We start from the raw sequence: 25,380 nt of genomic DNA on the forward strand, positions 1-25,380 counted from the left end.
TTTTGAGTTTTGAATTTTACCAATATTAAGTTGTTTATCACTATTACAAATATAAAGAAACAGTGGTGTGACTTTTTTTGGACTGATGGCCAGTCTTATCTGCAACAGCCAATCACGGCCTTACTGAAAGATACGCAGGCTTATAACGTGTGCAATGAATACATCAATGTTGGCGTGCGAGAGTCATGTACATTCTTCAAAGTGAAGCTGCAAGTTTTTTTGGTTTGGTTTTATGTACTGTGGCAAGACATATCTGTAAAATATATGCATAGTTGTAAATAAGGAGTGTCAGAGTATGGCAAGTGAGGAGAGACATACTACATCAACTAGAGAGCCACTTGAAAAAAGTGACCCATCCTGAACTGCTCACTGGGCACTTCAGTGTATCGGTGTCTTGTTCAAGGACACCACAGCCGTGTGTGCAGGGTCCTTCCTGGTGCTGGGTGATGATCTTAACCACTTGGCCAGAGTTAACCGTTAGAAATTAGACAGCTACACTGTGCATAGACACAGATAATCGTTATTGTAATGGAAGACTAAAGTTGGAGATGTCAGGGATTGAACCTGGGGCCTCATTCATGCGAAGCATGCGCTCGACCATTGCCACATTTTTTTCAGACGCCTACTAATTACTATGCCCCTCCTGCACAGTAGGGGGTGCTATGTACCACAATATGTTGTAATATGAGTCTGGAAAAGAAGAATCTCCCGAGTCCCATCAAGGCATTTAAGATCAGTGCATCAAGAGGACACGTTTTTGGCAATGTCATGAGACATGAGTGACTGTTTAAAATATTTTATATTCAGGTAGGTTGTTTTGAACTGACATTAAAAAAAATTATCCATGAGCTGAATGGCAAACGAAGACGTGAAATAGGAAACAGAAGTACGGAGCGGCCTACCAAATTAAAAACATAGATTTCAAAATAAGAGATTAAACATCACACACAAAACAGCTTGAAAAATACAGCTTAGAACTTACTCACTTAGTATATATGCCCAAACGTTTTTAGTTTAGAAGTGGGGGATTTAATAACATTTTATTAAATAATAACATTAGTAGTAACATTATGTGCTTGTAAATAAAGTGCTAGGAGTAACATTTTTTTCCATAGGATGTGTGGAAAATTAAACAAGAAAATATGACTTGTTCCTTAAACGATACCAATTTCAAACAATTTGCAAATTTCATTCATGTTAAACACTGTTAATTTTTAATTGTACGAATATCGTTCATTTTGTCCAGCACATTATGAGCAAAAATCTCCTGTGTGCTATAATCCATCTATGCATTTCCTGAACCGCTTACATGTTCTATAATATGTACTTAAATACATTTCAACATCCGTTTGAAATCAATTGTTTATGAAACAAAAATATTTGGCATAATGTTTGGACACGCATAAGTATCCTTGGCCCCTCCCTGGCCCCCCCATTTATAAAAGTCTGGCTCCGCCAATGGGGGCAGGGGCAGCATTATTCTATCTTGATGACTTCCATAACCACTTGGGTAACAGTATATCTACTTGGTTTGGAAAAGAGAAAGGAGTTGGAATGTGACTACCCTATAACTATATTTTCTGTCACAATAATTGCAGAACACTCAATGAGCAGGCAGGTGTGGCCGCCAAAAAGCTAAGCAGCTCATGTACTTTTCAAACTACTACTTGGAAGAAACCATAGCTTCCCATCATAAAAAGCCATGCGGCTCTACTTCTGATAAAAAACACCCGCTCAGCCATGACAGCATCCAGCTATTAGTTAGACTATTGAATTGTAATTAAAAAGCGTTCAGTCTCTCTGGAGTATGTACTTAAACAAGGCCATTGGTTTGCTGTTACTGTAGATCACCAAAAAAATCCATACGGACTCATAAAAAGACACAATTTGTTTTACCCTTTCATGCACCAGGTCAACACTGGCAAGAAGAAAAGTCAGCAATTAGTAGTGTAGTTATTCACAAAGCTGAACCACAGGCCTACAGTATACTACACAAGGTGCTAGCTAAGCTAATGTATTATAGAAATGGGCAGTTTGGTGTGTAGTGGTGTGGGATCAATTCCCGCAAAGTCCCATTCACAATTGTCCAGTGATTGACTGGAGACAAGTCAACAATGCAGTCTGCCTTCCGCCCTTTGTCAGCTGGCAGCGACTCCAGCTTCCCTGCTGTAAGCTTAAATGAGATAAGTGGGATAAAAACACATGGGCGTGCAGAAAATGCAGGTGGCATCATGGTGGACTAGCAGAAGCACAGACAGCTTGGGTCTCAGACCAGATCCATACCATCATGAGGGCAGTTAATGACGGCGTATTGTGGAAACACGCTAAATTATATGTGGAAACAGGCAATGATTTTACTCAACCTATAACTGGTTGATTACATCAGCTGGAATTGTTTTTGTTTTTACTGTTGGATCACTAATAATTCACAAACTGTGTCAGTACATTTAAAGGGGAAGTTAACCCCCTAAAAAATGCTCTATGTGCCAACACCAGTCTAAACATGACATTCTGATTAATATTGCATTTGCGGAATATGAATTAAGCAACAAAATTAATGACTTGATCCATCATTGTGGGGGTGGCCATTTTGCCACTCGCTGTCATCTAAAAATGACATCACAAGTTGCTTAGGGGTCAGGTAATGACCAATTACAGCTCCAGGGGCGCAGCCCAAAAAATTTCATTGGGGTGACCAGGGTGAAACCATGACTCATATAGGGGTGGCTATAAGTTCATACCTGAAATGTCTAAATAAGTGGTTCTGAACCATGCAGCCATACCGTTCGCATGTCAAAACAGGTGAGCCGTCATTGGTTGAGCAACTGTGATGTCATTTTCAGTCGACAGCAAGTGGCAAAATGGCCACCCCCTGAGATGGGGAAAAAACAAGTGGTTTTTGCTCCTTAGAACATGTTCCACAAATGCCATACTAATCACAATGTCGTTTTTGTACTAGTGGGGGCGCATGGAACATTTGAATGTAGAGATACGTTTTGGGTTGACTTCCCTCTTTAATGCATTACTTCATTTGAGAAGATGTGTGCTAAATGCCATGAAAGCCCTTCACAGCGAGATTGGATCTCAAGTGCCCCTGATACACAATTAGACAGCCAATTTCAAGCAGGATGGCAGTCAGTCTCGATCGTGATTACGTTTCTGATGTCTAAATAATAGGGCGGCCCTCTTCCGTTATCATGAAGATGCAATACGAAAACATTTCATTCCACATGCCCTAAATGAAAACATTTAACTGAGCTCAGATGAACATGAATACCAGTCGCGTCTTCTTCAATCCTAAACAGTGTCTTCTCTTTCACAACAACTTTATTGAAAGGTCTTACTAACAAACTCCGCTTCATCTCTCCTTCCTTTCTTTCCTCAGTCTTTCCTTTGGTCTCTTGAGGTCTCCCTAATTTGTTGGAATTTAGATGTTTCTGGGGTTGGTGAAAGATTCTGGTTGGTAACCCGGTGGGTAGTCTGGTCTGGATTTCACTTTCCTTTCTTTTCTTTGATCCTTCCTCGGGTCTCCTGACAACCTCACGACTCTAGCTGGATTCTGAAGTATTCGTTTTAGGTGAACGGTATGGGATTTTTAATAGGTTTTAGGTGAATTAATGAGTACTCTCACACGCACGCACGCATGCACCCAAAAAAAAGAAAAAGAGAAAAAAGAAAAAAAGAGAGAGAGCAATGATGATGACATGTTGAATCTGTAAGATTACCGAATGAACAATACTGAGCTCTCTAAGGAAAAAAAGAAGAAAAAAAGAAAAAAGAAAAAAAGAAAGGTCTTACTAATTATCGTAGCTTTCATCAGGAGCCTAAAGCACTGAGCTGAGCGAGTGACTGAGAGAGCACACTGGCATTCACGGTCTGCTTTCATTTCATTTGCACGTTAAAGGGGATCTCCCAGAGTGTGAGAAAGCTCGTGTCAAACAAAATGAGTTGAGCAGAGAGCACCCATTACCACCACTCGGCAAAGAAAGCAACAGGGACAAGGAGTATGCATGAATCATTTGAACCAAAGGCCAACAGTGGGCCGGAATTTCCTTCCTTCCTATTTCCTTAAAGCTTTGAAAGATATGCATAATATGTTTTGTTTCACTGTTCCAAAACAAAAGCAAGCCTGTTTGTGGATTTGAAGATATTGTAGGAAAATACTCTATTAGTTAAAATAATACTTAATATTAAATACACATTTTGCAAATGAGTTGCAGGGGTCCATTTTCATTTTTAGTATGTTGCTAAAAATAAAAAATGCATTGTTTTCTAAAGAATAAATATGGCTATTAAAAGAAGATTCCGGGTATAAGACACGTTTGTTTGCTTACAAGCAATGAGTCATCATAATAATGTTGTTGTTTTCTGCGTATGCTTTGCACTCTCAGTAGTTACTGTATTACACATTTCAAATTAATTTCATTTCACAGCATGTGCTTAAACATTTTTAATGTATAGTCTAATGTACCATGTGACGATATGATGATTTTTCTTGAAATGTAATTGTGTGGTTTTGAGTTGTGCATAATTGATACACTTTGTTTATGAATAAATATAGGGCAATATTTCTTATCACAAACATTCATAATTTGCAACTTGTCAAACATACAAGCAAAAGCTGCAGGCAATTTATTGAATAATTACTGCCAACATTTAGTTAATTTCAATTAAATTTAAGTCTGTTTCTTTGTGTGTGTTTTTTTAAATGCTCAAAACCCCTATCAAGTCAAACAACAGCCAATGTCATTCTCTTTTACACAAGGCTGCAACTTGTGGGGCGTGAAATTTGCTGTAGGAGCTGAGGTGTCCTTGCTTGGCTGAAGAATCTCATTTCATGACAACAATAAAAGACAGTGCCTGTTGTCCGAGACGATAATCTGGGTCATTGCCCTCGACTGAAAGAAAGCACCTTATTCAACAACAACAATGCATTTTGAGACATAAAAGACACATCTCCTTTTACGAGGGAAACCTTTGAAAATAAAAAAAATTATGTCAAAAAATAGAATTAATGCTCAAACACACTACAGTCTGTCCGGTGCACCTGTGAGCCAATACAATTGATTAATCAAAGATGATTTTTTTTACGTTATTAAAATATAATTAGCAATATGATTGTGATTGTGTTGTGGTTTTCAATGGTGTCAAAAAAAAAGTGTCAGTTCTGAGTCTATCATAGTGATTACGGAAGCGGATTGATACATTTGAGAAGAAAAAAACCCTCCTGTTTTTCTGACTAATTTTTGGGGGGAGCTTTGTGTTTTGTGCGTTTTTTTGTTTTGTTTTGTTTTTTGTTTTGTTTTTCTGAATATTTTTTTTTCTGTTTTACTGAATATTTTTTACTGTCACCCCAAAAATATTCCGAAAAATTGAGGAAAAATATATTCCGAAAAACAGGAGGAAAATGTACACAGAAAAATAGGAAGAAAAAAATCAGTACAACAGGGAGAATTTAAACTAAACTTTGAACTCCAAGTGACTTGTTGCACACTCACTAATGGTGGACACTTTCCCGTTATGATTTGTGTATATATGCTTAGGTTTGTTGTTTTGGCTTTGTGTCCTGCCTTGATGGGGTTTTTTCCTGTTTTTCAGAAAAAAAAATTCATGACAGAAAAAATATGCAGAAAACAGGAAAAAAATATTCAGAATTTTTTTTTATAAAATAAATATAAAAAAAAAATACAGGGAGTCCTTGAGTTACGTTGTACATGACCTACGTCGTTTCGACTTTACGACGCCCGTGCCTCGTCCATAGCACCTTTTTTTTCGCAAATTTTTCCCCAGTAATCACGCCATTTTAAGTTATTTAAAGTTGTGTTGCAAAGGACGACCATCGAGCAGGTTGGCTCGCCATCAAACGCGTCACATTTCCATGTTTAAGTTTGAATTAGCTCCGCTCTGCCGTCAGCAATGAATGTCCATGCGGAACCATGAAATATTTGTTACGGTTCGCGCAAATATGTTTTTTTGAATTACTGTACAAATGATTTTGATGTAAAATCGACTTTAACGGGGAAATCCGACTTTAGTCGAAATTTGGGTTTCATCGCCAGCGTAGGAACGTAACTCGGACGCAACTCGAGGACTCCTTGTACACAAACAAACAAAGCTCCCCCAAAAATATTAGTGACAAAAAAGGGAGTTAAAAAAATAAATTAAAAAATATTTCAAGTAGGAGAGAGCTTGTTTCTTTTTTTTTTCTTTTCTTTTGTAAGTCCCAGCAGCTTATTCTGTATGGACTTGGCTCAGAGGCAGAGGTGTCAAAGGTTTACATCCTGCTCTGGAACAAAAATGTTGAAATGAGGACAGGCTGTTCTTGAGCGCTGTCAATGATCCTCTGAGTGAGGCACCTGAGAAAGCCATGTGATTGTAATAAATAAAGAGATGGAACTGATGTCTGGCTTAGTGTATTCATTCTCTAATGGTACTCAATGTGAAAACATGGAAAGAGTAGACTAATGCCAGGCTGAAAATACCATACCTATCAAACATTCGTATAAAATGCAGGGTTTGGAATTTTAAAAAGTTAAATGAACCGTCAGAGGAAATACATATCCGCATCCGGAGGTATTCTGGCAACCCACCAGAGGTACGTAAACACGTCAGTCATCACACACTTCCTCACACTGGCGAAGCCCTGATCTTTTAATCTAAATGAAAAACATATGCATACTAAAAGGGGAGGGGGCATAACGAAAGGCATGTTTTCCATAAGAAGAGGCGCCTCTGTAAAAATAAACTGTTGTGCAGAATTTTTATGTGCAAACACGCACACATGCACGCACACGCACTTATTACATAAGTGTAAATGAAGCTACTAAATGCATCGCCATGACAAAAATTTGGCAGGAAGTTCGGACATCAGCAAATTGGCTGAAGGAATGGTGTGAAGCTGTAATAATCCATTCATTATTTTAGTAATGTATTCACGATAATATATTATTTTTATGCATTTTTACAGTATATACAGGGGTGGACATAAACATTTTTTTCGTGTGGTTCTCAAATGAGCACCAGAGGTTGTTTGGGACTATTTTTTTCCCCTACCTACCAACCTCATAGATGAACTTCACTGCACATCCGACCCGTCTCTGCAGCCTTTAAAAGGTTAAACTAAAAAGTCAAGTATGCACTGCTGTTATTTTGATGAGCATGTGTGTCCGCAGTGCTACTAAACAAGTGCAATGACTTGTCTTTATTGTTGCCGATTTAGTGACTTTTTCGATCATTCTAGCAACTATTAAAAAAAAAATGACTATGGTCCTCATAGTCTCTTAGCAACATTGGTTCTTGCAAAGTGGAAGGTAGCGAGGAATTTGCCCTGGTTGTGCTCACAATGTCAGCACACTTGAAAAATATAATGACAAATTTTGACAATGTAGACTTGTTTTTAATGTTAATTAAATAGTGATAAGAAGAAGATGAAAATCCTGTTTTTTGTCACGTACACATAAGCTACCCATTAGAATGTGTGTGGCTGGTGCGAACGTTTGGTGGTGATTGGAGGAGCCATGGTGCACACTGGAAGTTTGCCCCAAGGTAGATGTGGCTATTTCTGTATTTTACCGCCACCAGAGTGTAAATGTGTGAGTCTGTGAATAATGCATCCCCTGTACTGGTAGGCTCTTTGAGTGCGCAAAAAAGAAAGCTTCATATAAATTCAATGCATTATTATTAAAGCTACGGTGTTCAAACCTTTTTCTCCAAGGGCCGCATACAGAAAAATAGAAGGAAGGAAAGGCCAGTTTGATTTTTTTCTTTAGTTATGAACCAGTGGGTGTTATTTGGCTTTAACTAGCCTGGCAGTAAATTGGACTATACTCTTAAAGTGTGATAAGTCAATTGTGAATATATTTTTACTTTCAACCACTAAAACTGTACAGTGAAAACAGACCTATCCATAAATTTTAAAAAATAAAAAATGATGCCCTTTAAGGGCACTAAAAGCAGTATTTTGCTATGAACAAAATTAACTAGGCTGTGTGGGTGTGTGTGTGTATATATATATATTAGTGCTGTCAAAGTTAACTGATTAATTAAATACAAAAAATCACAATTATCATGAATTAACGCAGATTAATTGCACTATTAATTTGGACAATAGATTATCTTTAGCATGACAGTGGATGGCTACGTTTAAGGTAGCACAGGTTGTGTTTGAGCAATAAACATAATTACATGCATTAATGTAAAGCATTTAATAAATGTTTGCGTATCACATTTAGAATATTTGTTCATGTCAAAATATTGGGGTCTTTTTTTTTTTCATTTTAAATTTTGCAAGTCATTTTACTGATTAGAAAAAGAGGAGGATGAGTGGGAAGAGTTCGGTAAGGCCATGGAAAATGACTTCCGGACGGCTTTGAGGAAATTCTGGACCACCATCCGGCGTCTCAGCAGAGGAAAGCAGTGCACCATTAACACTGTGTATAGTGGAGATGGAGTGCTGCTAAGAATACTTCGAGAATACTTCGAAGACCTCTTCAATTCCACCGACACGTCTTCCTTTGAGGAAGCAGAGTCTGGGGACTCCGAGGTGGGCTCTCCTATCTTTGAAAATGTTGATTAAAAAAAGGCTTTTTTTTATTATTATAATCGTGAATAATCAAAATTCTGATTAATCTGATCTTTGACATATTTTATATTTATATATATATATATATATATATATATATATATATAAAATCAATAAATCAAAACAACAGAATTTTTTTATACTTGCCAGTTTTTTTCACAATGGCAGTTCTTCTAAAAAACAGCCTGGTGTGTCTCTGAGACGGCAATGAAGAAAATGTGTCAGTAAACACAAGAATGCATTTATAACGTATCAGGTTTACAGTATATCAAAAATAATAAAAAAATCATGATTTATAATAGGAGTCAATGTGACCAAAATGGGCCACTTCATAAAGAAAAACTCTCTCTCCCATTTGCAATAATTTCCAAATTACCCCTTGGTGCCGTTTTGAACATCTCCATGTTTTAATAATCATCTTGAAATTTCAGCTCCCTATTGTATTACTTTCTCTTTGATGGAACACATCAAAAAGCCCAAAACGGGACACAATATTGCTAAAATGCACTAAAACCAATCAATAAATCCAGCAGGCAATTGCACAATGTTTCTATGCAGAAATTTTATTTTTGGAAAAACTGCTATGTCAAGGGTTTCTGTTAAAAGTCATAGTGGCAAATAGTTTAGGAGTATCATTAATCTGATATGTTCACAAATTGAACTTAGACACTAAGTATAAAGTTGATGAAACCATTTTGGTTTATGAAACTGTATATATTCACCACTGAAATTCTAATACTATTATCTTATCCGTAAATTTATTAGTTTATTTGCATATCTAGAACATTTTTAATAATAGTAGTGGTAGTCCCCATTACTCCCACCTCCAACTTTTTTGACATCTCCCATACCCTTCTTAAAACCCTTAATAGCCATGTTAAAAGTTATTTTTAGTGTATGCCGCGGGCCGCTAAAAATGGTGGGAGGGCCACACATGACCCCCAGGCTGTAGTTTGAACACCGCTGCGTTAAAAGTGTGGGAGACTATTTTAAAAATGTACTTTATTTTATTGTTTTACTCTTTTGCAATAGTAGAAAAAAAATAGTCTTGTTTTCCCCCCATGGAAATGACCAGTTCACTGGGAAGTCTTTTGACAGCAGTTAAGGTAGAGAGTAGTAATGTAAAGCAGGAAGGATCATGTTTCAAAAGTTCACTTGAGGGCTCAGGCCGAGAAACAGCAGACTCAACTCACAAAGGTGCTTTTGACTAGCGTGTTGGCACGACGCTGGTGGAGAACGAGCTCTGCCTGCCCGATGAGGCTCGCTTAAATCCGATTAATCGCAGCAGGTTCAAGGCAGGATGCAAATGACTCTCTTTGATTCTTTTCTTGAGCGATTTGCAGTCAAGATGTTCTGTGACAAGTCTCCAAAGTCTTTCAAAGTCAGGAGTCACAATATGAAGAAGTTTGACTTCTTCTTCTTCTTTTTAAATTCACAGCCAATGTCACTTATATACGTTACCAGGGAAACTGAAGCAGTCCATCTTACTGTCTGCATTTTTTTAATTTATATTTTGAGAAACTGGAAATTTCCCTTCCAAGGTTGTAAATTGCACAGACAACAAAACTGATTCATGATTCAGGCCAGCAACACTTATTCATTACACCACTGAAACCACATTTTAGCTATCTTGCAGATGAAGAGTTGCTCTGATGCCTTTGCTTTTTTGGCAAGGGTCATAGGGTTCCATCTTAACAGCCGGACACGGTTCAAAAGTGAGAGAGAAAAAAAAACTTGCGCTTTTGTGCTCAGTTCAGTGAGATTTTGTGGCTTCTTTCAGACAATTTCTTCCAAAAGAAGTGTCTCCATACAGACTAGTGCATATTCAACTCCAGTGCTAAATTAGCAGTTTCCTTGGTTTACTAGACAAGGTTGATTAAAATAAGTAAAGTGTTGATTTGATTAATTCTGACAGCAATCCCCAAAATACTGTCATTTTGTGTATTTAATGCATAGAAAACAAAAACACTAATATTGACTGTAACCAACCTAATGCCTAATATTTGTAAAAACAGGAATCTACGTTTCAGAAAATAACCTTGATTTGTCATCACAGCTGTTAAGTGTCTTGGCATGTTGCTGACCAAGCTTTCACGTTGTTGCTGCTGCTGATGGCAGAAATAAATGTAAGTAGCAGCTCAGTTTTATTTGGTGGCTTCTGACCATCCATCATCCTCTGGATCACACACCAGAAGTTTTTAAAAGGTTTCAAGTCCAGAGATTGTGCTGGCCATGTGGCCATGACACACCTTAGCTGCAAAATGAAATATCCTCAGCGTTAGGAAACATTGCCAAAGGCAGCAGGACAATTGATTCATGTGTTTTTTATGAAGAAAATTCTGCCTCATTCCAGCTCCCGGAGATTATCACAGATTCTCCGCCAAATTGCACACTAGGTGCAAGGCATTGTGGCTCGTGGAATAGAATGGAATTTAACAGACAGTGGGGATGGAATGCCTGATTTAAGGACAATTTGGAACTGTCTCTTTAATTTTTCCCAGAGCTGTATGAAAATGATTAGTATGGTATGGTATGATAATAGTATGGGACCCTTTAAGGAAGCAAGCATTTCATCTTAAGTTTGTTTTTCTTAAGAAAAAGTTGCATTGATTGACTGTCCCACAATAATAATAATAATACTAATAATATTTTAAAATATTGAAAAAAAATGTAAAACACCATTGATGAATATGTGAACTCACTAACGAGTGCTGAACCGCAAGAATGCGAGGGTCTCCTGAATAAACCCTGCAAATGGCTGATGGCCAGTATACAGGGCATGCAGCTTTGGTCGAGGGTGGCGGCCGTGGCTCAGGGTGCGGAGACGGTCGTTCAGTAACCAAAAAGGTCGGCTGTTTGATCCCCGCTCGCCCCAAGTCATGTGTCGTTGTGTCCCGAGCTGGGAGGTGAGTTGAGCCTCAAGCTACATTGAGTACATTGAGCCTCAAGCTACAAGCTGCGCTTGCTAGCTGGCACGACTAAACAATGGATGTATATAAAAAACCTGAACTGCTAATAGCGCCTAACTTGCCGCAGCCAGAAGTGAAACCACCTAAAGTATATTAGGTCAAAAGAATATTATTTAAATATTAATAGAATAATAATATTCAATATTCAGGCTCTCCCTGCCCTGCCTCCACTAAAGACATGAACTGCTTGTTTCTTACTAATATGGGTGACTTTGCTCTTTTCATTTTGGCAGGAAATAGTTTATGTTATATTGTTTTCAAAGTCAGAACGGCACTTTGAGGCTAAACAGACCTCGACCTATGTCTTCAGGGGTCACCTGAAATGCGTGTGGGGAGGGGGGGGGGGGGCTAATTTGTATTATTAGCTTAGAAACAACCGTGTGTGTGTGCGTGCGCGGTTCAAGTGCAGTGCAACCTCTTACAGGTTGTTTGCGAGAAACACAAGCTTATTATACTGACAGACAGGACCTCTCACATTTTTACAACGGTGCTCAATGCAAAACATTGTGGTTGTGTAATTCTTGGCAAAAACGTTTTGCTAAGTGAGCACGACAAGCAAAACACTTCGCTCTGAGTCTCAAAATACGAGTACTTTTCAGTACGCTTGAATAGTCACCGATATCAAGTACCAATACCACTAATACTTTTGATACAAAAAATATCAGAAAAATAAAATAAAAAAATAAAAAAATACCTATCCCAATAAAGCATTTTCCTTCAAATTGCATGAAATTAATGGCAACTTACTATTCGTATTTCTGGTTTCTGATTTTAAAACAGCGGTAAGAGGGTAGCCAATAGTGGTATCGGCCATCATCACTAGAACCGATACCTTGAAACTAGGCCTGGTATCGGCCTGATACCTGCAGCATCAGTACTTGTCCATCCCCAATATAAAGTGTATTGTACTATATGTAATGGACTATATTGCTGCTGTTTTAGAATGTCCCTTTCACTTATGGAAAAATATGATTTTGATCATGAAAATGCGATTATTATTATTTTATTTTTTTTACTTACAATCTACAGCAGAATATACATGTATACATTACATTGGCTAAAGTCACTACAAAAAAAAGAAAGAAAAAAACATATTTTGTCTTGACTAAAAGGTGAAGCTGAAGTTATACTACAGGAGATCACAGACCAATGGGCAATCAAACGTGACAAGCTGTGGTATCTGTTAATATTGTTGTGCACAAAAACATGAGTTCCAACATTCAACATTGAAAGTACAAAATACATTGGTGTCACTTTAAGTTGTTTTATGTTTGTTTTTGGCATGCCCACTCGGAAAAAGAACAGTGACGATAGAATTCTGAGGCGAGTTGAAAAGCTCTGGCAGTCACACACATGCACTAACACGTAATCATAATAAATACAGTCAATCATTTCCTTCTGCAGCACTAATTATTGCGGACATAAAGGGAAGAAAATAATCATATTCATACTCCTCAATGGAATGTATGTTTAAGTAATATCATATATAAACAGACAACGTGCTAATTATTATTATTTATTATTATATAACAAGAATAGCATTAACAACAGCCACAATTAACAAAGAACTTTTTTTTTTGAACACATTTAATGATAAAAGCCGAATTTGATATAGTGCTAGTGGTACAAATTAAAATTGTATTGTCATATTCTGTTTATACTAACTGTATACAATCTGAAGACATGTCAAACTAGCCTGGAGCAGTATAATAACATCTTATTATCCTAACCAAATGATTTACAGTATTTGAATGTGGAATCATTTTCCATTCGCACAGACATTTTAAGGTATTTTTTTGGGTGGTTTACAATCATCACCAAGCCCTCAAATGGAGATATAGTATATAAGTATAGGATTTCACGTAAGTAACCCATTTGTCTGAATCTTGGCCAAAGCAAAAATCCCTAAAGACTGCAGTGAGTTCCAAAAGTATTTAGACAAATAAAACAATCAATATATTATTAAAGTGTTATTGTAGACAGATTTAATTTGACATCCATTTGTCATTTATCATTTGGAAACTATAGCCATTTTATGCAATGCATCTATTTTCAGGGCCTCTTTATTTATTTATTTATTTATTAATTTATATTTACAAGGGCGGAAGCTCAAGGAACGGGACACGGCCCACACATTGCAAACAAATCGGAAACAGCGCCGCTGTGTGACACGCCTCCTCCGTGGCAAATAGCCTATTAGGAAGACAAATCCACCCCTTTTCAGCCATAGGAGGCTGATATTACTGGCACCGCCCCCTGGTGTTGACTGAAATTGACGTCAACGTGCCCTTGGGCGTCCCTTGTGAACGTTTGTGGGGGCACATAGAGCATATTATTGCAAAGAGCATTTTTGACTTGACTTTGCCTTTAATAATATTAATTAGGGATATCAAATGATCACGATAATTACAATCATATATAATAATGGTCAATCAAACGCTGAAGTGGACACTGATTGGCTGTCATTGTGTGCGGCCTAACCTGATAGGCTCCTATCAACTGTGTTGCTCTCAACCAAAGTTAGAGTGACTGGTCACTTCATTGATGGTGAGTGGAACCTCAACTCATTTTGCACTGACCGTCGTGAAAACCAAAATCAGGCATTTTGTTGACAAATGTCCTCAAGCTGACAGACGACTGGGTAATTGAAAACAACCACACACCATACCAGAGTTTCCCCCCAGTGCTTTATAGGCCTGGAAGACCGCCAAGCTTTTCTTGAAACCTGACCCCCATGTGCACTCGAACAACAAATATGATTCACCGCATGACGTTAATCGTCAGTATACTCAATGCTGACTAGCATAAGAACCCTGCCATATCAGCACATGTTGATGTTTGGTCCTCTTGACAGAGCCCACAGCATGGGCAAAAGAGAGAGAAATCCAACAATAACTTCCAACAATCCACACAAGTAAACATCGACCCACTTGTTTGTTGAAAAATTCCCACAGCTCAACGGGCTGAAAGGAGCATCATCCAAACCTAGTTCGGCCAAAAGTTGCGTGTACCAAGAAACTGGGACTTTTCAACTTCCAGAAATTGTCTGTAACCCAATTAGTGTGCACAGTTGTAATATTTTATTTAATTTAATTTTTTTTGGGGGGGGGGGGGTAGTTGTGGTCTGGATATGAACGGAAAAAAAACGTATTTAAACTCAACTGTGGTCTTGCAAGAAACATATGCAGAAACATTTTTGGTCAGAGGCATTATATCGCCAGGATTGTGTCTGAAGTCTTCAGTGTATACGAATGAATAATAGCTCGATCTATTTTATTTACTTGACATTGTTTGTTAGCTCCTCAGGAAATGAATTTTCCAAGCATTGTTATTGTAGAAAATATGCTGGAACAGAATTATATATTTTTGCTCCATAATGCTAGTAGCACAACAGGCGGTGAGAAGGCGATCATTTATTTAAATAATGAATACTGACAGCTTTTTATGCTTCTCATGTATATGCTTGTTCTGTTTGCGGCAGTGTTACAGCTTTTGTTTTTTTCTGTTGGCTCTTTGCAATGCTGAGAAATATTTGGCAGCAAATGTTTCTAATTCCTATTTCAAGTAGTAGAATATTTAGTTTATTTTAATTATGGATGAGTATTAATACAGTTGAAATCATATGCAGTCAACATTTTCACAAAGTAAGAAAGTTTCAATTAATTTAGCGTCACGTCATCGTTCAGATGATATTTTTGCTTTGACCCGCAATCACAAATTCAAGCACTGTATGGTGGTAGTGATCTCAACTACTTAGCTATGTTGTGTATTTAAAAACGAATGCCTTATAAAATGTGGACTTACATTAATGCTAACAAACAATACAAAATGCATATGTGGTGATGTTATAACACATTCAAAGGTTGTCTTTGAAAAATAAACGTACTGTCAGTATTGCTGCAGAGGTTGAATGGGTGGAGGGTAGAGGTTGACATCCCGTACCAGTCCCGGACCATAGTAAAAAATAATAATAATAAATACAAATCCTGTCCCATCCCGCTCCTAGTGATGACTCCATCATGCTCCATTTCAGAATGACTCCTTTTAGCTAACATTAGTGCGTACGTTTATGGAAAGAAAAATACAAATGGCTGTGCATCCGTCCGAGATTTTTCATTTGTTTTACAATCTCGTTCCCTTCTGCTCCCGGGGACTTTTTATTCAGTACCATCCCAATCCCGTGATTAAAGGTAAAGTTTTTTAAAAAAATACCACCCTGCAGTGGGGGGTCAGCCTGTTAGTGCTCAGACCAAATTGGTCTGCATGGCTCACATCCTAGGAGGTTGGACAATGTTAGAAGGACAATGCACAAGAAAGCCTGCAAACAGTTTGCTGAAGACAACTGGAGTAAGGACATGGATTACTGTAACCATTACCTGTGGTCTGATGAGACTAGGGATGCACAGTAATATTGGCGGCAATTATCGACCATTATGACGTCAAACAGATGAAACAGATGATAACTAAAATTTGCTGATAATAATAGACTTGCCGCGTTGGTCCATCTGCTGTGGTTGTGGCTCACGTTGTAGCCAACTCCTCAACCCCTCCCCTCTCCTACAGTGGTGTCGCATGTTTGTGACATCATAATGCGCGCAACCTCTTGTTCACAGTTCACACTACAGACCATGCATCATGGCGACGTGGCAGTCGCCAGTCTGGGCGTTCTTTACGGTGTCTCCAAAAAATTATACCCTCGCAGTTTGCAACAAATGCGCTGCAGAAGTTCCACTTCTGATAAGTCACATTAAAATTCGCCATCGTGAGGATTTATGGAAGCAATACGAAGACGCCTATTCTGCTAAACCGAAACCAAGCAGTGGAAGTCACAGCAACTGGCTTGTTAACTATTGAGGAAGCGCTAAAGAAGAAGCAAAAGTTTGACAGAAAAGACCCGAGGGCAACAGCACTTGACGACAAAATCTTCCAATTTATTACGGTTGACCAGCCTTTTTCATTAGTTGAAGACGTTGGATTTCGCTTGTTAATGCAACACGTTGAGCCGCCGCTACTTTTCCGATACATGCCTACCTGAACTGTATAATACGCTTGCCACACACATCCACAAACTACTAACGAAGAACGACGCTAATCATATCAGTTTGACAACGGGCATTTGGAGGTCAGACGCGAGTCAAGCCAGTATGCTAAGCATGACGGCGCAGTGGATAGATGAGGATTTGAATTTGCAAAAAGCTGTCCTTCATTCACAAGAGCTCCCCGGGTCACACACTTCACAAGCAATCTGTGCGGCTTTTGAGAAAATGTTCCAGCGGTGGGACATAACAAAAGAGAAGGTACATGTTGACAATGCTAGAAACATGATTAAAGCAATGGAATTGTGTGGCGTTTCAAGTCTGGGCTGCATGGCAAAGGAGTGCATCTGAAAGCTGGTTGGCCACTTTAAACATTTACAGGTAGCTACTACAACTCTCACTGATTTACAGAAAAAACTAGGATTGAATCCCACCAGGTAACAACAAGATGTTCCAACCAGGTGGAATAGCACTTTTTATATGCTTCAGAGTCTGATACAGCAAAAGCGAGCTCTAGCTGCATATGGAGTCGACAACAAATTGCCAGCAACATTGAGCCTACACCAGTGGACACTGATTGAAAATATGATAACCATTCTTAAGCCCTGTGAACAACTGACAAGAGACATCAGCAAGGCAACGGCAGATGTTATCCCAGCCATCCAAGCACTAAAGAGACTAAAGAGACTCTTAAACAAGACTGGCTACTGTCCATGTTGTGAAGACTTCAAAGACCACTCTGTCGGATGCACTGAAGACACAATTTGATCACAGTGATGCAGACCCTTTGTATGTGTTGGCCACAATCTTGGATGCCAGAAATAAGGATCGCTACTTCACTACAGCAACTAAAGAAAATGCCAAGAAAATACTTCTGGAAAACATGAATCTCCAACCACTGTGTGATTCACCCGGTAAGACTTTTTTTCTTTTCCTGTAAATGTCATGTTTTTTGTTTTTTTATTATTGACACTGATTATTGCAATACATACTACTCTTTGTGGCAGATGTGACCCAGACTGTGCCAAAAGCGGAGAAGACTGTGACTAATGGACAAAGTTCTCTCCTGGACATGTATGCTCAAACTGTAGAAGAAAATATGGTTGGAGCAAGACAGCCAGAAAAAAATGAATGTGGAAGTGCAGATAAACAATAAAAAAACCTCGTAATTTATCAACCTTTATTACAGAGTTTTATATACTTTTGTCTGTTGTTTTGTTTTAGTTGCAGGCATATCTGTCCGAAGCCACACTCATCATTAAAGTTTCATCCATGACACCATTAGACTACTGGAAGAAGAACAAGTGCCGTTTCCCAGACCTAGCTGAACAAATACTTGTCAGCCCCCTGCACTAGCGTTGACAGCGAACGCTTGTTTTCTTCTAAGATGTGACAAAGCAGAGATGGTACTTTTTGTCCCCAATAAAAATCTCCTACTCATCCGCCCTGAACTAAATGCAAAACTGAGTAGCACTTTTGATTGAATTCACAAAATTCAATGAAGTACAGACATGCAATAGTTGCCTTTTTTGATTGTTCATTTGCACTTTATTTTTTGGAACCCTGATCTCTTTATGTTGCACTTTATTTATTTTTTTAAACCCTGATCTCTTTATGTTTTATTACTGAACTGAATTTATTGCCTTCCTAAAGAGGCAGGCACTCTTATATTTTGCTATATTTTTCCGTCAGGGATTTGACTTATATATTTTGTATTTTGCAAATACGGTCAAGGATTTGACTTAACTTGTTGTTAAAGTTAAAGGCAATGCCAAAATGTTATAGGCTTAGATCTATTGGCCTTTTTTTTGTTTGTTGCATTTTTAAAACATGACTGTTTTGTTGAGTTACAGGTTGTCATTGAAGCTGAGCTATCAATAAAAGTCAGCTTCATGGTGCTTTACACAATGTTTCAATGTATTTGTACATGTTAGACTTATAGTAGTACTTGAAAGTATATTTGTATTCAAGTTAATTTTGCAAACAATTATCGGCTTACTTCACGGTTATCGACTTTCAAAATTGTTGGTTTATCGGTATCGGTTAAAAATAGCATTATCGTGCATCCCTAGATGAGACCAAGATAAACGTATTTTGTTAGACGGTGTCAAGCATGTGTAGCGTCAACCAGAGGAGGATTAAAATGACAAACGTGTCTTGCCTACAGTCAAGCATGGTGGTGGGAGTGTCATAGTCTGGGACTGCATGAGTGCTGCCGGCATTGGGGAGCTACAGTTCATTGAAGGAGCCATGAATGAATGCAAACATGTAGTGTGGCATACTGCAGCAGAGATTGATCCCCTCTTTCCCTGGTAATGATCCCAAACGCACCTCCACGATAACAACTGCCTTGCTAAAGAGGCTAAGGCTAAAGGTGATGAACTTGGCCAAGCATGCCTCCAGACCTAAACCCTATTGAACATCTCTGGGGCATCCTAAAACAGAAGGTGGAGTAAGGTCTTGAATACCCGCCAGGTCCGGGAAAGTCTATTGATACTTTGGGCATTTTCACTTAGGGGTGCATTCACTTTTGCAGCCAAGGGTTTAACTGTTAATGGCTGTAGTTTGTTATTTTGAGGCAATAATACATTTACAGTGTTATATAAAGTGTATACTGACTACTTTTTAATCTTACTTTTGTCTACACTCTAAAAAGAGAATTGCTAAACTAAATTAAGATTACGAATTGAATTGATGACAAACTTAATAAAATGGCTTCAATTGGTAACACACGATTGAATTAAAGTAAGTGAAATAAAAGTAAATTAAATGAATATATTAAGTTTCATTAATTATTAGTTAATGAAACTTAATATATTCACATTGGATTAATTTTGGATTAATTTATTACTAGTAAATAAACTTAATATATTCACTTTGGATTAACTTAACTCAATTGTGTGTTACCAATTGAAGCCATTTTTTTAAGTTAGTCAACAACAATTCAATTTGTAAAAGTTCTATTTTTAGAGTGTAGGTGTCATTTCTTTAGTGTCATGGGACACTATGTAAAGACATAATTGAATACCCGCAGAAATGTGAGTGGTCTACTCATTTTTGTGAGATACTGTATAATGTCTGCATGCATTAAGCAGAGGAAGACTTGCAGAGCATGTAATAGTAGTCGTAAATTATTCTGAGTTTTATAGAAGTAAAATTTAACACCTACTTGGAATGAAATATAACAACTTCAAACAAAACAGTGAAAGCCACTGCTGATTCCACGGGCCCCTATATCGTTACATGATTAATGGACTTCTTAGTAGTCCTGCAGTGATACAAACAGAAATGCTTGAAAAGCGCCAACGGTCATGCCACCCCTACATGAAATGATGTTGGCCGGAAACAGTGGATCAAATGGTTGTCATTTCTGTTTTGGTGAGAAGCTACATTTTCATAGCCAAGCAAGCAACAGAATCTAAACACAAAATGTGCAGCTACAGTAGGAGTAGGCAGTTAACATTAGCCAACTAAATCCACCTTTTTGGCTGTTAAAAGATGTAATGATGAATGTATACAGCAAAAATGATGCAATATTCAAATAAAAGAATAATGATGTTGGTACCACAATGAATTGACCAGTCTATAGGCATGATGACATTTACAAGTTTAGCAGTGAACTGAAATGTTTCCGTTTCATCCCTCTCTTCACGATACATTCAAAGACGCTCGGAAATATTACTTAGCAAAACAAAACATAACGTGTATCAAACAACAATATACATAACACAATTCGCAACAATATGAGTATTCGTAGGCTATAAAATAATTGTAATTGCAGTAATGTTATTTTTTCTTTTTTCATAATAGAGCCCAGGGTTTTAATTTTGATTTTTCAAGTCTGCACAATAGACGTTCTTAAAATTACAATACTGTAGGTTGTTTTTTTGTCCCTTTAGCTTTGCTACGAGACAAGAAAATTGTTTGATGCTTTTCACAACATGAATTTAAGAAATAAAAACTGTTGTTCATTCGCTATATAGTTGCTTTGTTATTAAATAAAAATCCTGATTTATGTCTCAGGATATTAACCGAATGAAAAAACAAAATTTGCTTTACAAAATGCACTCCTCAAATTAAGTCATTGGTTAGGAAAACTGCTCCGTAATAATTAGTAATAATTCCGAGCCTTGTGTGCACATCAACGAACAACAGATAGTAATCGCTGGATATTGGTCGGTTGGTCGACAACCGCCGCCACACCACATTGGTTGAATTTTGTCCAGACTACCGGGCTAAGCAAGTTTTGTTGGAGGGAAACCCTGAAGCTGCCAATCCATCCATCCATCCATTTTCTGTACCGCTTGTCCTCACAAGGGTCGCGGGGGGTGCTGGAGTACACCCTGAACTGGTTGCCAGCCAATCGCAGGGCACACAGAGACGAACAATCATACTCACAATCACACCTATGGACAATTTGGAGTGTCCAATTCACCTGCAATGCATGTTTTTGGAATGTGGGAGGAAACCGGAGTACCCGGAGAAAACCCACGCAAGCACGGGGAGAACATGCAAACTCCACCCAGGAAGGCCAAAGCCCGGACTTGATCTCACAACCTTTGCACTGGGAGGCGGTCGTGCTAACCAGTCAGCCACCGTGCTGCCTGAAGCTGCCAATATTTTGTCAATTAAAACCAGAGGTGGGAGTAAGTCATTGTTTTGCCATCAAGTCGCGAGTGAAGTCCCAAGTCAAGACTGACAAGTCTCAAGAAATTCACAAGTCGTATACTTTGAGTTTCAAGTCCTTCCGAGTCATTTTAACAACATCGTAGATTATATTATTTTGGGTGACCACCAAAGTAGGAGTCAGGGACTCAGGGAGTGAACCCAGAGTGGTGCAACAGATTGCCGTGTTTGCAATTTGTTACCAGTGACTTTACAGTCTTATTAACTAGGCAGCTAGCAACGATAATTAGCTGATAAACAACTGACATTAGTTTACTTACCGTTATTTGTGCAACTCCAGATGTTGAATGAAGTTTGAAATTGTTGCCTCTCCGTCAGTGACCTAATCTAGGACATTCTGCTATAAATTTTTTGCTGACCACCTCATAGTTTTTCTACCCAAACAACTAGTGGCGCAACGGATCACAAAAGTCACGGGTTGGATTGTTAAAAAAAAAAAACATCAAATAAAATCAGATAAATACAACTTTGTCTTAATTTATTTTATAATATGCTTTTGCCCATTACATTTTAAAATATATATCAAATTAAAATGTCTAATATGGCCGTTAGTATTTAGGAACACAACTTTAAGTGCAATATAAGGCAAGATACATAATTATTTTATACATGGGCAATGAATAAAATAACAAGGTTACGTTACTTGTAATGCACTTGAAGTTGTGTTCTTAAAATCCAAATGGCCATATTAGACATTTTGAATGTTTTTTGTTTAGTTTTTGTTTTTTTAAAGCTAGTGTTTTATAAAATAATTATAAATAAAGGCAAAGTTCTATTTATTTTTAATAATGAAAAATACATCAAAGTGCAATTTAAGGCACATTCCCTTTGTTTAAACAGGGAGAGTGGATTACACAGTAGCATAGGTCCACAATATTAAAAGAAATAAGAAAAGCAAGTGAGGCAAGCCAAACTACTGCCAGGCACCCAAATATGCTAATGCTAACAGTTAGCTACTAGCCGGAGACTTGTACCGTATCATGCAATGACAGGGTAATTAACTTGCGGTTTCTTCGCTTCCTAAATTAGCTGTTTAATATACTTTCGGGGTGGCATTATGATAATGGTGGTAGAAAATATGCAATTTCATTTTAACATTTTGTCAAGTCGAGTCTAAAATCGTCAAATTCATTCCAAGTCACATGACTCGAGTCCACTCCTCTGGTTGAAACCAATCAAAAAAGAAATTATAATACCAACATATAGAAAATATTAATGTTACCTAGTGTGGTGAGTTTGTTGTTTTGGCTGAGATACGTTCCTCACAAAATGTCTACAATCTTTCTGAAAAGTTTTGACAGGGGTTGGCATCTCTGCGCGGCTTTGATAGCATGCACATCGCTTGGAAGGAACCAGAGAGCTCGCTCTTCGACAAATCTGGCAAAATGCACAAAATGAGCCAGCCGACAATTGATTTGTTGATTTATTAATTATTAAATTTTGCTTCTTTCACACAAGTATGTGAAGATGTAAAGTCAATGAGCCTTGAGCCATACAGCGTCATACACCACAAACATAGCCTCTTCCTGTTACCGATTGGCCCACAAGTATGTGATTAAACCTTCGGGTGGGGACGAGAGAGGAGTAAATGTTGATACAGCAGCACAGCTCGTCTATTGTGTGGCCCTGCAGAGTGAGCAGTGCGGATGTTGGTGCGCCCCGCTCCCAGAGAATAGGAACTTTCAGGAAGGGCCAGAACACAGAGCCGAGCTCTCCAGCGTGTGACAGCGACACATTGCTGCTTTTGTTTGCCACGGAGAATCAGCCAGTGCTTCCCACAGGAAAAAACTCTCCACAAACAAAACTTACAATTGTTATGGAATCAAAGTGGTCAACTACACGAAAATGGACCGCCATGTTTTATATCACTGACCTTTTACTGTTTTATTTTAAAAACTGATACTGCTCTGAGGAAACCAAGGGCAAGTATCTCAAGGCTTGGACCACATTTATTGCTGCACATCATGTACAAGGCAAATACATAACGAGGAGAGTTTGAAAACACTGATTGTAGACCACGTAGGGACCAATGGCGTTTGACTCTGCGATGTGTGTGTTGTTCAAATGACACATTGCTATTGCTTCACAGTTGCATTTTGTTTATTCTCACTCAGTAGTGACAAAGTCAGCATAAGACAAATCCTCCGGTCAAATTGTGGCCATGCAGTGACTCTCTCCCGAGCAGATCAACCACAAATAGGGGAGAAGTAAAGATGCACGCCTAATTTAGCGCCTGATTATATGCAGTAAGGGTGCACACTGAAATAAATGTTCCACATTTCAGAGAACACATTTTAACTTAATTTTGTATAATAAAAATACAAAATAAAGTAATATATAATACAAACCGCCACCTACATTTAAACAATTGCACCACCAGTTAAATCTATTTGCAAGGTACTCAAAGATGTTAACAGGGTTCAGAAAATTACACATTTGGGAGATTTCTTGTTCCATGACCACAAAATATAACAGCTAAATGTCAATCTCGCAAAAAACTGTAGACACAAAGTCATATTCAAGCAAATAATTCCACAAACTGACAAGAAATTGTGTGCCAAGCCCTCTTTTCGGCTCCAATATTAACATCACATATATGGATATGAATTCCCTCAAATATATTACAAAATTCCAAAATGGGGTGAATGAGTGCAAAACCCGTACCCGAGTCGCATGAGCAAAGAGCAGTTGTTTAGATATGCACAGAGAGAAGACATACTGACTACATCCATCCAGAAAACGAGAATACTGACTACCTCCAATGATGAAATCTTATTTTCATCACTGTTTATTTGTTTTTGGTTTTAGGGGATTAAATAGTAAAGTGGCTTCCACGTATTATTTCAATAGGAAACTGCACTGTCCTTGGAAGAACACCAGAAAATAGGTCATTTAATTAAGCTCTATTTTTTGCATTGAATAATAAACAAAATAAAATAATTTAAAAAAAAATAGATAGAGAACGTGCAGTATTTGAATAAAAAAAAAAAAGCTAAACTATTACTAAAGATATTATTTCATCTATCAACTTTTGCTGCATCAGCATCTTTTTTTTATTTATTAACAAATGTTTTGGGGGGAAATAAATCAGTGAGTAGGACATATCGGTCATTCACTGCTTGTCGCTGACTGGGACCATCAGAGGAAATGAAGTACCCCACCCACTATCAGTCAGGTCTTTGGATTCATCCACCTCACTTCCTCTCAGGGGTCAGAGTTTAGAACTCATTCGCATTTTATCTTTGTGATGTCAGATCACAAAAACCACGGGAGTCCGTGGTATAATTGAGTGGTGTGGAAATTGACTGCATCCTACTTAGACAGCGCTTAGTATCATGCAGTGTACTCTCTGCAAAGTGCAATCACGAATACTTATCATGCCACTCTGTTATAGGCCTACGCGCATCCACATATTATGGGCATGCATCCTGTCAAATTTAAGAGGTCCGTGGTCGGGTAATAGCGTAATAGCCTGCCATTATCGGGTTCAAGTCTCAGGAGAACCTGAATTTGCATGACGTTTTACGCGTCTCATCCGTCTGTCATCATCAGAAATATAAGATTGACGACGGGGAAAAAAGGTGGTGACGGTAAAAGAATTTCAAAGCTGAATTGAGAGTTTAAACCAAACAGCAGGAACTCACCTTCCACAAGTCACAACAACCTGTCAGACGGCACAACCTCGCAGCTCCAAAACAAACTTTCCAGTCGCAGTTTTTTCCCCTCTGCTTCTGATTCTGGCTTCCAGGCAGTCCCAGTCGCAGCCGCTGGGATGACAATCCTTCTTATGGCTGGCAGCTTGGGGTGTCTTCTTCACTTTCAGGGTGTACTCTCTCTGGTGATGATGAAAGTTGCTCTATTTGAGAGTTTAGACGAGCAGGAAATGAGGTGGAGGAACAATAAGCTCTTACTGACTCCTAGAGGCGCGCTGGGGAGGGGGATTGCATTTTATTGCTGTAGGGGGAAACTGACGGCATTAGGCTTGGCTGCATTAAAACTTTAGGAGTAGAAAATATACTGTATTTGCATTATAATAAAATACTGTATACTTTGATTTATGTGAGTCTTGAGCGAAATGTTGAAAATGACTTTTAGTGACAAACAGAAT

At 38.2% G+C, this 25,380-nt stretch overlaps 1 protein-coding gene across 1 annotated transcript in view; it reads right to left on the bottom strand.

Annotated features, from left to right (window-relative positions):
• tspan9a (tetraspanin 9a) overlaps window positions 1–25,138 on the bottom strand; it is a 220,756-nt gene extending 195,618 nt beyond the window's left edge. The window contains exon 1 of the mRNA XM_086073868.1: window positions 24,917–25,138. The gene's annotated coding sequence lies outside the window, so the exon portion shown is untranslated. The remainder of the gene's footprint in view (window positions 1–24,916) is intronic.
• Between the last annotated feature and the right edge of the window lie 242 nt (window positions 25,139–25,380).

The sequence above is a fragment of the Leptonotus elevatus genome, chromosome 4 (genome assembly GCF_054856555.1).
Source record: "Leptonotus elevatus isolate MCC_2025b chromosome 4, RoL_Lele_1.0, whole genome shotgun sequence".
Taxonomy (NCBI): domain Eukaryota; kingdom Metazoa; phylum Chordata; class Actinopteri; order Syngnathiformes; family Syngnathidae; genus Leptonotus; species Leptonotus elevatus.